At 48.5% G+C, this 16,594-nt stretch overlaps 1 protein-coding gene across 1 annotated transcript in view; it reads left to right on the top strand.

Annotated features, from left to right (window-relative positions):
- Positions 1 to 16,144: 16,144 nt before the first annotated feature.
- armc3 (armadillo repeat containing 3) overlaps positions 16,145 to 16,594 on the top strand; it is a 17,354-nt gene continuing 16,904 nt past the window's right edge. Inside the window, exon 1 of the mRNA XM_039754244.1 lies at positions 16,145 to 16,204. The gene's annotated coding sequence lies outside the window, so the exon portion shown is untranslated. The remainder of the gene's footprint in view (positions 16,205 to 16,594) is intronic.

The raw sequence follows: 16,594 nt of genomic DNA, 5'->3' as shown, positions 1-16,594 counted from the left end.
TTTAGGATTATGCCAGGCGCCACTTGTCCAGATGCCCTAGGGAAGTACTGGCATATTTCACAAATCATGATGTAAAAGTGTCTGAAGCCCCGCCCAGTTATCACTCTGAAACAACCATATATGGACTATGCAAATGAACCCCATTCATATGCAAAGGCCATGCAGCAGATGCTCACTGGCTGGTGGCACAGCCATCTTCCTGACACATCCAATCCTATGAGCCCACCAACATCAAGTGGGCATTATGGGGCCTCTCCTCTGCGTTCTGGAGGTCTGGGAAAGGCGTATGTTGGGAAGTCGCTGTCACCTGGCACATGTGATGACGTGACCGCACAGGCCATATGGGACAGTGAGGGCTCAGCCACTTACCAGAACAACAAGCCAGGCAGCCTTAACAGTATTATAGGCCCCCGGGCAAAGCAATGCACTGGTGCCCGCTACCTACTCCACCACTCAGCAAGTCACTACACATAGAGATTAGCATGGGGCCCCCGGGCAGCTGCCCAGCGTGCCCGTGTGTTAAGATGTCCCTGCATATGGCCAAAGCTACAGTGCCTCAAAATAAATGAAGTACAAGTCGACTCAGGCCAGCGGGGCTCATGCTGGCATCACTGATGACTTGTGCTTTAACAGAATGTCACTCCCTGCTTGTGGTTAACAAAAGTTGCGAAAGCCTCGCTAGGCGTCCTTATTACGATGCGAGTGACGTCGATCACTCTGGACAAATTGAAAATGGGTTCTGTTTTACGTGTGGGCGCCCGCACCGTACGACACCTGGGCGTGGCACCTCAGCAGTCTGTCAATGGCTTCCAGCAGCACAGCGGGCTTCATTGAGTGACACTCGCCTGTGATGTTCCCGGTGCCCTGAGAAGTGACAGCAAACAGACAAAAAAAAACCAGAAAAGTTCTTCAGTGCAAAAGCGCAGCCCTGGCCCTCTTAAACGAGGACTACAATGGCGTCGTATTCATCACTTTTAAGGTGTCATGCGTTTGTCTCATCAACACACACGTGATTTGAATTACTAAACACGTCACACGTCATTCAGCGAGTTGGCCGGCCGAGGGTGTCGCCATTTCAGATGTTGTGCACAGACTGGTCAGAGTTTTCTTAAACAGACAGCACTGTGGCGGGCAGCTGGTGCCTTACCCAGCCATATCCAGAGCCATGAGGAGCACTAGGTGGCAGCCCCGGGTTAGAGCAGCATCTCAGACTCCCATTAGGCTCCATGGGAGTTGGAGTTGGGTGCAGCCCTGTTGGGTTCCATGGGTGCCACCCAGGGGGTGCTGCAGGTACTGATGGGCTCTGTGTGGCAGCACTTCCATCACACCCAGAAGTATTGCCAGAAGAAGGTCGCCGGACCCCCAGAGCACTACTCTAGAAAAGGCACTACTGCAGGAGCCAGAGTTGGGAGGTGAAGGTGGGCAGGGGGCACATTGCGGACCACTTTACGAGAGTACACAAGCTTTAAGAATCTGAATCCTGCACATTCATTAATCCACAGTAAGACAAAGGTCTGCAAATGGGGCTGTCAGAGTGGGTGTCCTGTAAAGAGATGCCAAAGAACAGCAAGAGACCACCTTCAGAGACATCTACAGACTGCCCACCAGTGTCCAGAAAAACACTGAAGGAAAGCACAGCTGCTCAATAACACCAAACCTCTCTGCAGCGCATCTCAGCTTTGTTCGGGACCACCTGGACATTCCAGCAGGTTTTCTGGGAAAATGTCTTGTGATCAGACGAGACCACCATTGTCTGGAGGTAAAAGGGCACTGCACACCAACCCCAAAACCTCGTCCCTACTGTGAAGCGCAGTGGAGGACACATCACGGTGGGGGTTCTGCTTGGCTGCCTCGGGGTCCGGCCGGCGATCACTGAAGGGACATAGAATTCCAAGGGGTACTGAGGTGAGGGCCAGGGCAGCAGTCCATGACCTGAAGCCTCAGAAAGAACCAAAGCACACAAGTCAAAGGCCAAGGCAGAGTCGTGACGGAGCTGAAAAGGGCGCTGCAATGGAGACAACCGCAGGAACTGGGAAGGAAGGACTGAGAGAGAACTGTGGGACGGAATGGCGCAGAACATCACGCAAGTCCTAGGAGGAGCAGCGGCAGGTGACATTCAGAGGAGATTCAAGGAGGATCTACAGGGGCTCACGTCACGGGGGGGTCGTTAGGACTTATGGGTGACCATCTCTGCACAAGTCTTCCTCAGATTGCACACACGGCTCACTTCCATTGTCCAGCCTGAACTCTGAATGGAGACTCGAGGTGCTCAGTAAAAACAGGAGACGTGCAGCTTAGTTTAGTCCGAATGTGCATGAGAAAGGCGCTATATAAATAAAATGTACTCTTATTATTACTGGAATTGTGACTTTAAGGTAGTTCAAACCACATTTTATAAGGAAATCCAGGGAATATCAAAGGGTCCGCTTACTTGTTCTTTGAATTGTATGTGACTAGCAACTAAAATAAAAACTGGCCGAGTGGTTCATCCAAAGGCGCCATAGAAACGTCAGACTGGCCTCCGAGTTGTGACGAGCCGGATAAGCTGCGGTGAGGCGCGAGCCCAAAGCGCCTGCCGAGGCCGAGAGTGAGCTGCGCTGAGGAGGAAGTGGCCGAAGCCCCCCGGGGGGCTCTTTCAGACTTCGCATTTCCTGCCTGCAGCTCCGCTCGTTCTTGTTTTAACTTGGTGTCTCGTGGCGGGCGCTCCTGACGTGTCTCTCCGCTCTTCTTCACGCGAGCTCAGCAGGCGCCAATGAAAGATCAGAAAAAGCGACGCGGCGTTTACCGCAAACTGAAAAACTAAAACGCCCAAGCGGGCCAGGAATGGGAAGTGACGGACTGATTGGTTGGCCAATCAAAGGCGTGTTTATGACATGACGTAGTAGACACGGAGCAAGCCAGCGGCAGGGGACCGCCGAGGATGATGAAGGCGCGACGAAGAGCGCTGAGCTCCGTAGAGGCGTCACAGGCACCTCGTGAATCCGCATTGCGGGGTGGCAGTGACTTATATAGCGCCTTCTGAGCAGAGACAGGAACGAAGGAAGTGAGCGTCGGGAAACAGGAACAGATGTCAAGGGTGGCGAGCAGGCTGGCATCCTTTACGGTCGGCGGGGCACTTTACTTGTTGGCATTTCACGTAGCAGCAGGGCAGACGTCGGTTGGACTGGAGGTGCACCCAATTTTTGCTCCTACCTTTTCCACTCCAGGAGTAAAGAGGGCATCACACAAAGCTGTGCCCACTGGCAGAAGGGCAGTTTGGGGATGGCTAGTGAGCCCCAAATTTGCCTTTTATAAAACTGGCTGCTGGCAGCCCAGTCTGAACTGCTCGGTATGGCAGCTCTAGTTAATCAGGCTATTTGATATAGCGCCTTTTTAGGTCAGCCCGTTTACCGAATGGACATTTGGTCAATGACTTCACGTTACAGAGCATCTCGTTCAAATCCCGTTCAAACTGTTTAACTTGAAATGCTCCGGAAAACAAAGATGTCTTTTTGTAGGATCTGTCAGTGACAGGAAGTGCCGTGGGACAAATCCATGGAGCGACACACCATCTCCTCCTAATCTCTGTTTGATTAAACTGTGAAGGTTCAGCTCTTTAAATCTTCATCTCTCATCCCCTGTAGCCCCCATAATCAGCCTGGCCACTCTTCTCTGGACCTTCTCTAGTGCTGCTATGTCTTCATGGAGACCAAGACTGCTCACTGGACTCCAGATGAGGCCTCACCAGTAAGTTATAAAGACTGAGCAGACCCTCCTGTGACTTGTACTCCACACGTCAAGGCGCTATATAACCTGACATTCTGTTAGCCTTCTTAATGGCTTCTGAACACTGTCTGGAAGTTGATAGCTTAGAGTCCACTTTGCCCCCTAAATCCTTCTCATAAGGTGGACTCTCGATTTTCAGACCCCCATTGTGTATTCAAACCTCACATTTTGACTTCCTTTGTGTAATTCTTTACATTTACTGACATTAAATTTCATCTGCCGAAGCCAGTCTGCTATCCAAGTCCCACTGTGATGATTCAATGAATTCTCGATTATCTGCCAGTCCACTTATCTTGGTATCACCTGTAAACTTCACCAGCTTATTATTTATATTCCTATCTAAATCGTTTATAAATACTTTGTATTAAAAATAGCAGCAGCCCCCATACTGCCCCCTGCTGGTCACCACTCTTAACATCAGCCAATTCTGATGAGGTTCCTGACACCATCACCCTCTGCTTCCTGTGCCAGTTCTGCAACCATCTACACCCCACACCCTGACTTGACATTTCTTTTAGTTTGATGCCCACCCTCTCGTGTGGCACCTCATCAAATGCTCTCTGAAAGTCCACGTCAATCATCTCATCTGCTCCTCTCTGGTCGCCTCCCAGGCTTTGTTTCCTCCTCATAGAATTCCAGCCTGTTAGTAAAACATGACCTCCTTCTTCTGACCCCACGCTGACTGTCCTGTCCTTGCCAGGTGTTGCTCCATCTTCTCCTTAATAATTCCTTCCCTGCTCTGAGGTTATCCACTTGTGAAGACCTCATTAAAATGTGACTTTAGGGGGTCCGCTATCTCACTGTCTGTATCTTTTAACCCCCCTTTACTACTCCTGATGCTCTTCACCTCCTCCTTGACTCCTCTCTTCCTATTTTCAGGGTCTCTTATGGTCGTTCTTTCTCCTTATCTGCTATTCCTCTCTAAACGTCTTTAAGCCTCCTTGATGTCCTTCTTAATGGTTGCCCTCATGTTCTCATGTTCTCATACTGGACTTATTCATCTTGTTGTTTCTTTAGCAGCTGCTTTTCTAACCCACTGAGGAGTTCTTTCCTAAATGTCCTCCCAATTCCAGGTGTAGGTGTGTCCCTGTCCTACATTGACCTCCTCGACTGTCTCTGCTCTTAAACGCTTGTCCCCACGTGACCGTTTTAGATTTCACACACGGTGCACATGAGTGAAGACTACAGTACAGGAGTGTCATCTGTAAATGACAGTGAAGCCATCGTTAAGTGTCAACACCGTATATGGTGGGGATGGTGCGCTGCTGACCTCGACTCGGGACGTTGTGGGTCGGTGGGAGGAGTACTTCGAAGACCTCCTCAATCCCACTAACATGCCTTCCAATGAGGAAGCAGAGCCTGGGGACTCTGAGGTGGGCTCTCCCATCTCTGGGACTGAAGTCACCGAGGTGGTCAAAAAACTCCTTGGTGGCAGGGCCCCGGGGGTGGATGAGATACGCCCGGAGTTCCTTAAGGCTCTGGATGTTGTAGGACTGTCTTGGTTGACACGTCTCTGCAACATCGCATGGACATTGGGAACAGTGCCTCTGGATTGGCAGACCGGGGTGGTGGTCCCCCTCTTTAAAAAGGGGGACCGGAGGGTGTGTTCCAACTACAGAGTGATCACACTCCTCAGCCTCCCTGGAAAAGTCTATTCGGGGGTTCTGGAGAGGAGGGTCCATCGGTTAGTTGAACCTCGGATTCAGGAGGAACAGTGTGGTTTTCATCCTGGTCGCGAACAGTGGACCAGCTCTACACCCTTAGCAGAGTCCTGGAGGGTGCATGGGAGTTTGCCCGACCGGTCTACATGTGTTTTGTGGACTTGGAAAAGGCATTCGACCGTGTCCCTCGGGAATTCTGTGGGGGTGCTCGGGAGTATGGGGTACCGGATCCCTGATAAGAGCTGTTCGGTCTCTGTACAACCGGTGTCAGAGCTTGGTCTGTATTGCCGGCAGTAAGTCGAGTCCGTTTCCAGTGAGAGTTGGACTCCGCCAGGGCTGCCCTTTGTCACCAATTCTGTTCATAACTTTTATGGACAGAATTTCTAGGCGCAGCCAGGGTGTTGAAGGGGTCCGGTTTGGTGGACTCAGGATTGGGTCACTGCTTTTTGCAGATGATGTTGTCCTGTTTGCTTCATCAGGCCGTGATCTTCAGCTCTCTCTGGATCGGTTCACAGCTGAGTGTGAAGCGGCTGGAATGAGAATCAGCACCTCCAAATCCGAGCATGGTCCTCAGCCGGAAAAGGGTGGAGTGCCCTCTCGGGGTTGGGGGAGAGATCCTGCCCCAAGTGGAGGAGTTCAAGTATCTCGGGTCTTGTTCACGAGTGAGGGAAGAATGGAGCGTGAGATTGACAGGCGGATCGGTGTGGCGTCCACAGTGATGCAGGCTCTGCATCGGTCTGTCATGGTGAAAAAGGAGCTGAGCCGTAAGGCAAAACTCTCAATTTACCAGTCGATCTACGCTCCTACCCTCACCTATGGTCATGAGCTATGGGTAGTGACCGAAAGAACGAGATCGCGAATACAAGCGGCTGAAATGAGTTTCCTCCGCAGGGTGTCTGGGCTTTCCCTTAAAGATAGGGTGAGAAGCTCAGAGTAGACCGCTGTTCCTCCGCATCGAGAGGAGTCAGATGAGGTGGCTCGGGCATCTGATCAGGATGCCTCCTGGACGCCTCCCTGGTGAGGTGTTCCGGGCACGTCCAACTGGGAGGAGGCCCGGGGAAGACCCAGGACACACTGGAGGGACTATGTCTCCTGGCTGGCCTGGGAACACCTTGGGATTCTCCTGGAAGAGCTGGAAGAAGTGGCCGGGAGAGGAAGTCTGGGCCTCTCTGCTTAAGCTGCTGCCTCCGCAACCCGACCTCGGATAAGCTGAAGAGGATGGATGGATGAAGAGGATGGATGGCCATCGTTAAGACGGGTGGTTCCCTAATTTAACCAGCTGCCTGCATTATGATGTCTGGTTCCCTAATTCAATCACCAGCCTGACAGGTACCTGACAGTGATGGTGACACCGCCATTATAATTTTACTATAAACTGTGACCATATAAACATATTGAGACCCTTAAAGTAATATGAGTGGCCTGATAGAATTACTGTACAGCATTCGATGAAGTTCCGGTATGATGATGATGATGACACAATGAGACGTTCACACATTTACCCATGATTCCTTGGCCAGTGTATGCAGATGATGTAATATGACCCTCCACCACGGAGCAGAATCTCAGCTGATGGATGGCGCTGAACACCAGAGGGCGCTGTTTGCAGAGTTTTACCACACGTAGGCCTGTTATGCTAATTAGCACTTTTTGTACATTTTTGTCACTTTGTTTGAGGTGTCGGTCAGCATGTCCTTTAAAAATCTCCTGGTATGAGTGGAGCTGTCAAAGTTAAAACTTAAGTCTCATTTTATTTTTGTATTCTTATTCCGTAATGATGAAATGATTCAGTGCTGGCCAAAGTCTATTTGGCGTCCTGGGTGGGTCTGTTGTCCATTCTGGGTATTATTAGACTTTGGTGACCCCCTCAGTGTTCATAGTGTGTGCCCCTTTGACAAATGATGCCCATCAGAAGATGGCACCCTCGGAGGTCACCTATGTGGCCTAACGGATTGATCACCTCTGGAGATATACACGCCGAGCGAGACGCACACACACTGAAGGAGAGCTTTGCCCGATACCAATCACTGAAAATCGCCACCACGGCGGCTCCACCAGTGCGCCCGATCAGCTGCCAGACTTGTGTGTCGTGTCCCTCGCTGTGACCCCCGTTGTGACGTCTGTGACGCTCCACCTGCCTTCTTCATTCTGCTTGAGCTTCAGAAACGTAACGTTAATGTTCAAGGGGTTTCAATGTCAACCACCATCCAGCCCCACCTATCCTCAGGGGTATTGTAAGGACCACCAAGACGGAAAGACTGAGGCACCAAATGACAATCAGAAGAAGAGGTGCATTCATTTATAGAGTAAGTGAAAGGTCGTACCCCAAACTGTAAGAAGTCACACCCTTCTGCTGTTATGGCCATGAGGAAGACCCCAGCCATCCAGCCATCATCTGGTCTGGTCTTACAGTATGTGCCTCAAATAACGATGACTGTTCATCAACTCGACTCCTGGTACTTGGAGCTCCAGACTGCAGAGATACCAGACTCAACAGCAATGACAATAACAAGAACAGCTGCTACAACTACGTGATATTCATGTATAATGATAATAATAATAATTCTTTACATTTATTTAGCACTTTTCTCACTACTCAAAGTGCTCTCCACACATGGAGGACCCAGGAGGCGAACCCACAATCTCCTTACTGCAAAGCAGCTGCACTACCACTGTGCCACCTGTGTGGCATGAAAAGGGTTTCCTTACCAAAGTGTCACCTGACATGACTTCCCTGGTCACGTGTACGGCACCCACTGGTGAACCCGCCACCCCTTTTTTGTCATTAGTGGGTGCGTGAGTTGCCATGCTCATTATTGGGTGCCCTTGAGCAGAGGTTCAAGGTGGCAGAGGTCAGCCTGTACCCAGTGCCCGGGGCTGCTATGGCAGAGTCGCACTGTGCTCTCCTGCCATGAAGATCCTGTGCCATGACAGGAGTGGCCCGGTGGGGTAAAGTCGTGATGTCACCTCATTTCCTGTCACCTGCCTAAGACACAGCATGGATGCCTCTGATTGGCTGTTCTAACCTGGCCCAGTATGGCTGTGGAGCTGCACGTGTTCTCTGCTGGATGGTTGTCTTGTCCTGGGTGGTCCGTCTCTTTCACCCTAAAACAGGGTGGGGCTCTTTGTAACCTGCTAGGAGATAAAGTGGGTTCAAATGATGGAGGGACACACACTGAGCATCGAGGTAAGCCACAGACATGAAAAGCCAGCCTCTCCACAACTGAGCGCCATCTTGAGCCTCAGCTCACCTGTCAGCCCACCTGCGCTATAGAAATCATCAGGTCAACTACAGGAACCGTGAATCAGTTATACTCGACATTTAGGACCCCTTAAGGAGAAAAAGAAAAAAATTAAAAAGACACCCAGAAAAAAAAAGTTATATTCGCCATGAAGACTTGAATTAGAAGGCAGACGCTTCAGTCACAAGCTGTCAGGATAAGAATTCCCGTCGGGAAGGTGAGCGGGGTGTCGGTTCGACTCTCATCCTCCCTCTTGTCTCACGTTCAGGTGGGTCGTTCATCCCGCTCTTCCTTCTGGTAGTGAATGGCGGTCACCGTGTCCAGGGGGTCGGAAACGCCACGTAGACTGGAGATGAAGGCGCGGAGCCGCTGGCCCTTCTCATTAGTCCTGCCATTCCTGCGGTGGGGGGTGGGAGGAGGAGGAGGAGGCGCGCCTTAGTGACGCAGCGCCCTCTCCTGGTGAACAACACGCTCCTCAAACGGGCACTCCGATCAAAGTCTTAGGGCGACAGCAGATCTTATAAGTAAATAAATAAATAAATAAATAACCGTTGAGGCAACTCCTTCTATAACACGGACAACGAGAACAAGCAGCGCAGTCTTTATTCAGATGAAGTCGCAGCGTCTTACGTTTACATTCCCTGATCCGAGCGCAAGGAGCGCGTCACACCGGGGTGCTCGTCCATTAGGATCAGTGATCAGCCACAATGGGACACTTCTGAGCCACCAGTCAAAGTGGCAACATTAGCGTGGGACGACACCCGAGGGGACATGGAGACAACTCGCAGCTCCACGGGTAGTCTGGTGACTGCAATGCAATGCGACAGAAGTTCACGTCATGCGTCCACAAGCCCTTCAAATGCTATGTGCACCCAACTCTTCCACCCCACACCCCCTCACGGACTGATGACAACAGAAGAGCAGCAACAACAGAAAAGGAAGACCGCGTGATCACGGCAGATAAGGGGACACTCAAGCAGTTGTCAATGCCAGCGACAGCCCAGGGGACAGACGGCGTGTGCCCAGATCTGAAGGCCACTGATCCGCAGTCAGCCCTTTGGCCCTGGACTCACAAAGCCTTCACTTTCCGCACACCTGATTTCATTTCAAATGGATGAATTTGCCATTTTTGCCCATCAGTCCTTGTTGTTGCTACTCTTAGGGTCCAGCTGAGGTCCAGTGGGTTACCACCTTCTAGGAAATCGAGCCTGGACTTGACCAAGGTCAGGCTGTTTCTAATGAGCCTGCACGCAGTTTGTGTGAGGAACTTGCAGATTTGGGTGCGACTGCCGATCCTAATGTGATGTGGGAGACCCTCTGTGATGAGACCCTGAAGGCTGCTGATGGTTGTGTCGGTGTTACTGGTGTTGTTTCATCTCGCAGTGCACCCTGGGTATCATGGACAGGAGTCGCAGTGCACGGCTCAATGGGGACTCGGGTCTGTACCAGGAACTGAGAGGGACGGCTGTGAGGGCTCTGAGGGCAGATGAAGAGGCGTTTGTTAGAGGAATCTGTGAGCAGGTGACACGCCATCTGTGGTCCAGCGACCCACGTCCTGCTTACAGAGGAACTGAATTACACACATCTGAATCTGATCCTCGGAGAGTCGCAGTCAGGGAGGCTGATGGGACAGTCCTTACAGATGACACTGCAGTTGTGACCCGCTGGCCTGGCTACTTTGAGCAGATGTTCAGAGCTGATCCTCCTGCTAGGACATCTCAGGGTATTCGATCCTTGAGGCTGATTCTCCAATAAGCTGTGAACCCCCCAGTCTCACTGAGATGGCACAGGTGGCGAACCAGCTGGGTTGAAGGCTGCAGGGATACAATACAATACAATACAATACAATTTATTTTTGTGTAGCCCAAAATCACACAAGAAGTGCCGCAATGGGCTTTAACAGGCCCTGCCTCTTGACAGCCCCCCAGCCTTGACTCTCTGAGAAGACAAGGAAAAACTCCCAAAAAAGTAGGGAAAATGGAAGAAACCTCAGGAAAGGCAGTTCAGAGAGAGACCCCTTTCCAGGTAGGTTGGGCGTGCAGTGGGTGTCAAAAAGAGGGGGGCAATACAATACAATACAATACACAGAACAGAACAAATCCTCAATACAGTATAAAAATAAAAATTTTTGAAGTATGGAGTAGAATTTAACAGTAGATGATATCCCATAATATGATTTGGATATGTTCAGAGAGTCCTGGAGCCCTCATCCATCAAGCTGCCTCCCCCTATTGGCCATTCCACGGCTGAAACAGCGTTGGGCCAATCTGATGAAAGGACCCCTCTTTCCCATGATTCCTGTGATCCTCCATCAGGGATGACTTTACCATAGGCAGGCAAACAACTTGGCAGGTGGGCCGTGGCACCAAGTGGCACATTTGAGTACCGAGAAGAGAAACAGAATAGGTGAGGGTTAGTATTCAATTCTAACTGTCATGTTACTTATGTTTTAGTGCTAATGACTAACAACAGAGATGCAGTCTGTACAGTTAATCAGCAGCTCTAGTCAGGATATGCTAAACTGAAGTAGTGAGTCTTAAAAGGCTGAGACCGAAGGGCATCTCTTATAGAAGCAGGAAGACCATTCCACAGTTTAGGGGCCCTGTAACTAAAAGCTCGACCTCCCACTGTTATTTTATTAATCCTTGGAATCCTAAGCAGACCGGCATCTTGAGATCTTAATGTGCTCAGGTTTGTAAGTCATGATAAGTTCAGACAAGTAAGCGGACCTTGGCCATTTAATGCTTTATATGTTAAAAGGAGGATTTTGAAATCTGCCCTAAACTTAACTGGGCGCCAGTGTAAAGATTTAAGAACTGGAGTTATGTGTTCGTATTTTCTTGTTCTTGTAATAATTCTTGCAGCGCATTTTGGATTAACTGGAGGATGAATAAAGAACAGTTTGAACAACCAGTGAACACCGCATTGCAGTAGTCAATCCTACTAGAGATAAATGCATGAATTAATTTCTCACAATCCTGTTTATTTAGAAAGCCTTAATTTCCTAACATTTTTAAGATGGAAAAACATGTTTTGGACAACTTTGTAATATGCTTTAAATGACATGCTAGAGTCAAAGATAACTCCTAGATTGATTCAGTAAAATTAATTGGGATTCCAACTGAGTTAAATGATGACAAAATATTGCTGTGATCAGCGTCATTCCCTCCAACAATTAACATCTCTGTTTTATCTGTATTTAAAGACAAGTAGTTCTCATTCATCCATTCCTTTAATTCACTAACACAACTAATTAAAGACAACATCGGAGAAACTTCATTTGATTTAAATGAAAGGTATAACTGGGTGTCATCTGCATACAGTGAAAATTAACATTATGTTTCCTAATGAGAGATCCCAGTGGAAGCATGTAAAGTGAAAACAGTAAAGGTCCCAGTACTGAGCCCTGCGGACACCATATTGAACTTCTGTGTATAATGATGGAGTACTGTCTGCACATTTCTGTACATACTGGAATCGATTTGATAAATAAGAACTGAACCAAGCGAGCACGGGCCTGTAAGCCCAACATCGTTTTCTAGCCTGTGCAGTAAAATAGAATGGTCAATGGTGTCAAATGCTGCATTTAAGTCCAACAACATAATTACAGTGGAGTTTCCTTCATCAGAGGATATCAGAATGTCGTTTACAACCCGTGTTAGTGCCGTTTCTGTACTATGACCAGTGCGAAAGCCAGACTGGAATTTCTCAAATAAATTGTAATGCGTAAGGTGTGACTGAAGCTGACTGGCGACTACTTTTCTAGTATTTTAGAGAGAAATGGTAAATTTGAAATAGGCCTATAGTTATTTAGTATGTGTGGGTCTAGGTCTGACTTTTTAAGTAAAGGTTTAATGACTGACACTTTTAGTGCATCAGGTACGTGCCATGCAGTAATGAACTACTGATAACGGTTAGAATAGGCATCCATTGCACTTTTTATTAGTTTTGTTAGATTAGGGAGCAAGTAGTAGGCTTCATTTTAGAAATTAAAGTTAAGACTTCCAGCTCAGTTACAGGATTAAAATGACTAAAGTGCTGAATGCCATGTGGCAGGGTCTGCTAAGCTAGTATTTGGTTTGTACTGTGATGCTGAGATCTGGGATCTTATATTTTTAATTTTCTCATTGAAGAAGTTCATAAAGTCTGTACTGCTAATATCTGTTGGTATTTTGCACTGTTGATCTGAATTCCCATTTGTTAATTTAGCCATTGTTCTAAACAGTACCCGAGGATTTTTATTATTGCTATCTATTACTGTAATGTAGAATAGTATTCTGAGCGAGCTTTAAAGAGGGCTTTTTTATATTTATTAACTCTCTCTGTCCATGCAGTTTGAAAGACATGTAGCTTTGTTGCGCTCCAGTTTTTGACCCTCTAATTTAAGAGCGCGAGTTTTTCCATTAAACCCGTGACAGTTTCTATGTGCTTTGATCACTTTTGTTTTAAGGGGAGCCACTGTGTCCAGAGCATCTCTCGAGGTCACATTATAATGTGATGTTCGCTGATCTAAATGGTTTTCCACAATTACACTCAACTTACTCAAAGTTATAAATTTTGAAGCAGAATTACAATCTCGATGTCGCACTGTCTTTGTTTTAATCTGTGAGTGCGTTGGTAAGGACAGAACTAAATCAAATGTAATTAAGTAGTAATCGGAAATGACTTCATTTAATGGAGTAATATTTACATTTTGAATTTCAACTTTGTAAGTTATAATTAAATCTAATGTGTGGCTGTGGTTATGAGTTGGACCTTTGAGAATCCGACAAAATCCTACTGAATTTAACAAATAAGTAAAACGTTTACTAAAAGTCTCGCTTTCCACATCGATGTCTACATTAAAATCCCCCATCAGTACTACGTGATCATAATTTACAGCACATCAGACAGAAGGTTGTTAAATTCAGTCATGAACTATGAATATGGCCCTGGTGGTCTGTTGTGTTGGAATCTGTTTGAATATTTAAAATGAATGCCTCAAAAGATATGAAGTCGTCTACATTTTTAGATGTGATTTGCATTTTGTCTCAATGAGTTACTCCCTGGATCTGTGGTATCAGGGTGACCTTCTCCAGGCTGGTGGTCAGGCTGTCCTCCTGGCATTGCAAGCAATCTTTACTTCCATTCGGGAGGCTGGCATCGTCACAACTGACTGGAAAATGGGACTTGTTGTCCTTATCTGGAAAGGGAAGGAGGATCACCTGAATTGCAGGAACTACAGGGGGATACCACTGCTCTGGGTGCCCAGTAAGGTCTTCACTAGGGTCGTCCTCAATATGATCCGTGATCACCTGCTCACCTGCCAGCGACCAGTTCAGTCTGGTTTTACGCCTAAGAACTCCACCATCGACCACATCCTGGCACTGAGGCCTCTCATGGAGCGCAAACGCAAATATCAGCAGAGTTTCTTTGCAGCCTTTGTACGATTTTCATAAAGCGTTCGACTCAGTTGATCAAGATGCCCTGTGGGACATCCTGAAGGTTCACGGGATCCCCTCGAAGGTTGCTGGATATCATGGCTGGCTGTCCACTGGTACTGGGAGTGCTGTGCAGGGAGGAGGCAGACCCTCTGCATTTTTCCCAGTTGATTCTTGGGTTCTTCAGCGGTGTGTTCGGCTCCTACTCTGTTCAGTGCTGGCATGGACTGGGTGGTGGGTAGGAGTGTGGGGTCCAGCAGTTGGGGGGCATCTGTTGGTGAAGAAAGGTTCACAGATCTTGACTATGCTGTGATCTTCGTGGAGTCAATGGAGGATCTGATCAGGGGTCTCGGGAGACTGACTGAGGTGTCTGGGCTTGCAAGGGTCCTGATAAAAACTAAGAGCCAGGACTTTAATGACCTCTTAGGCACGGCCATCAGTGGTGTGTCTGTCTACGGTGAGAGTGTCGACCTCGTCATCGAGAGGCTTACTTACCTTGGCAGTGACATTCATGTGACTCTGGTGGCTCTTACTGTGAAGTCAGTAGACAGATTGGGACAGCATGGGGGGTCATGAGGTCACTGGAAAGGGGTGTGTGGTGCTCTCGATGTCAGCAAAAAGACGAAGGTCCAAGTCTTTAGAGTCCTGGTGCCCCCTGTTTGGGTTTGTGAGACATGGACACTATCCAGTGACCTGAGGCGAAGACTGGACTCCTGTGTCTCTTCAGAGGGTCCTTGGGTCCCACTGGTTTGACTTTGTGTTGCTCATGGAGTCCCGAATGAGGCACATGACCAGCACTGTGAGGGAGCATCAGTTACGGCACTACAGCCATGTGGCACCATTACCCGAGGGTGATCCGGCTCATAAGATCCTCATTGTTGGGGACCCAAGTGGCTGGACCAGGCCAAGGGGTCGCCCACATAACACCTGGCTGTGGCAGATAGAGGGTCATTTCCAGGTTGTGGGACTGGAGCGCGTGTCTGCCTGGGGGGGTTGCCAACTGGGATCCCAAGTTGTTTCGTTGTGTGGTGGGTGCGGTGGCATGCTGTACCAGTGCAAGCTCCCTAATTTGACTTGAATCCTGGCACACTCAACAACCTGTAATGACAAAGTGACAACATGTGACCAGAAAAGTTTTGCAAATTTATTAAAAAACCGAACACTGAACTCTCTCGTTCATAGAAGAACTGAGACCCTTAATTCTGTACTTTGTAGAAGCCCCTTTGGTTTTATTCTTGGGTAAATCTCTCCAAGTTTAGTGCCTTTCACTCCATCTATCTATCTATCTATCTATCTATCTATCTATCTATCTATCTATCTATCTATCTATCTATCTATTATATAGTGCCTTTCATTTCTATCTATCTATCTATCTATCTATCTATCTATCTATCTATCTATCTATCTATCTATCATACAATATCTTTCTTACCAATCTATCCTGTCTTTCAAATCTATCAGTCTGTGTATATTGCCTTTCATATCTAGTTATCATATGGTGACGCTCTTATCCATCTGTAATATAGCGCCTTTCCTGTGTACTTATCTAACACTATTCATCCATCTAGTTATCTGTAATATAGCGCCTTTGCTTATCTTCCGATCTGTCTACTGTATAGCGCCTTTCATACTTATATGTAGGGTCCCTCAGTTACATTTAAGCCCCACAATGATATCTGAACTACTGTCTTTCGCCCTTTATCTTCTGATATTTCATGTCGCGGCCAGCCCGGGCTGTGTGCTTTGTCGGGTCTCCTCGGAGTCAGGGGACGTAGTTAACGGTGAAGGGTGGAGGGGGTCCTGTCTTTCCCCCTAAAGCTACTGTCCAGTCTCTTTTGTGTGCGAGTGACGCCCCTTGTTTGCAATGCCACTTATGTGCCAACACACGCGTGTGCCCTCCTTTATATTTTGAACTCTTTCTCTATTCATTGGTCGGACACTTTGCCGTCCTTTCACTCACTTCCGTCTGTTAATCGACAAACCGTTTTTGATCCTCAAGACTTTCCGTAGAGTACGGGCTGCCCCGCCTCCCTCGGTCTCCTAGTAACCTGCGTAAACAAGCAGAGAGACGCGAGACTCGAGCGGCTTGGGCCGAAGATCCCCAGCACCCAGTAAGGTGAGCCGACAGGCGCCGTTTAAAAATTTATGTTTTTCCAATTACAAATGCCGGGCACGCGGTGTGTGTGATGCGGGGTCTGTAAAGTTCGGTTGAATCTAGAGGGGCACCACCGGACGAGCCCGCCGGTCACCTGCCCATAAACTAGATGAACACCTAAAAAGCTAACACTTCAGTTCAGGTCAGGTGCCGTGTCACCGGTCACCGTGTCACAGGCAAAGCGCACGTCCCGGTGGAGGCAGAGCGGAGGGAGACGAGGATGAGCTCAGGATGAAGCCGCTGCGCAGCCTCTGCCCCTGTCGCCGAACGGAGGGGCCACCGCAGACCCCCGAGAACAGCGGGGAACCTCCGTCTGCGGGGAGGGTGGGGTGTGTGTCACAAATGTCACAG

The sequence above is a fragment of the Polypterus senegalus genome, chromosome 5 (genome assembly GCF_016835505.1).
Source record: "Polypterus senegalus isolate Bchr_013 chromosome 5, ASM1683550v1, whole genome shotgun sequence".
In the NCBI taxonomy this organism is placed as follows: Eukaryota; Metazoa; Chordata; class Cladistia; order Polypteriformes; family Polypteridae; genus Polypterus; species Polypterus senegalus.
This window is presented reverse-complemented; position numbering and strand designations above follow the sequence as displayed.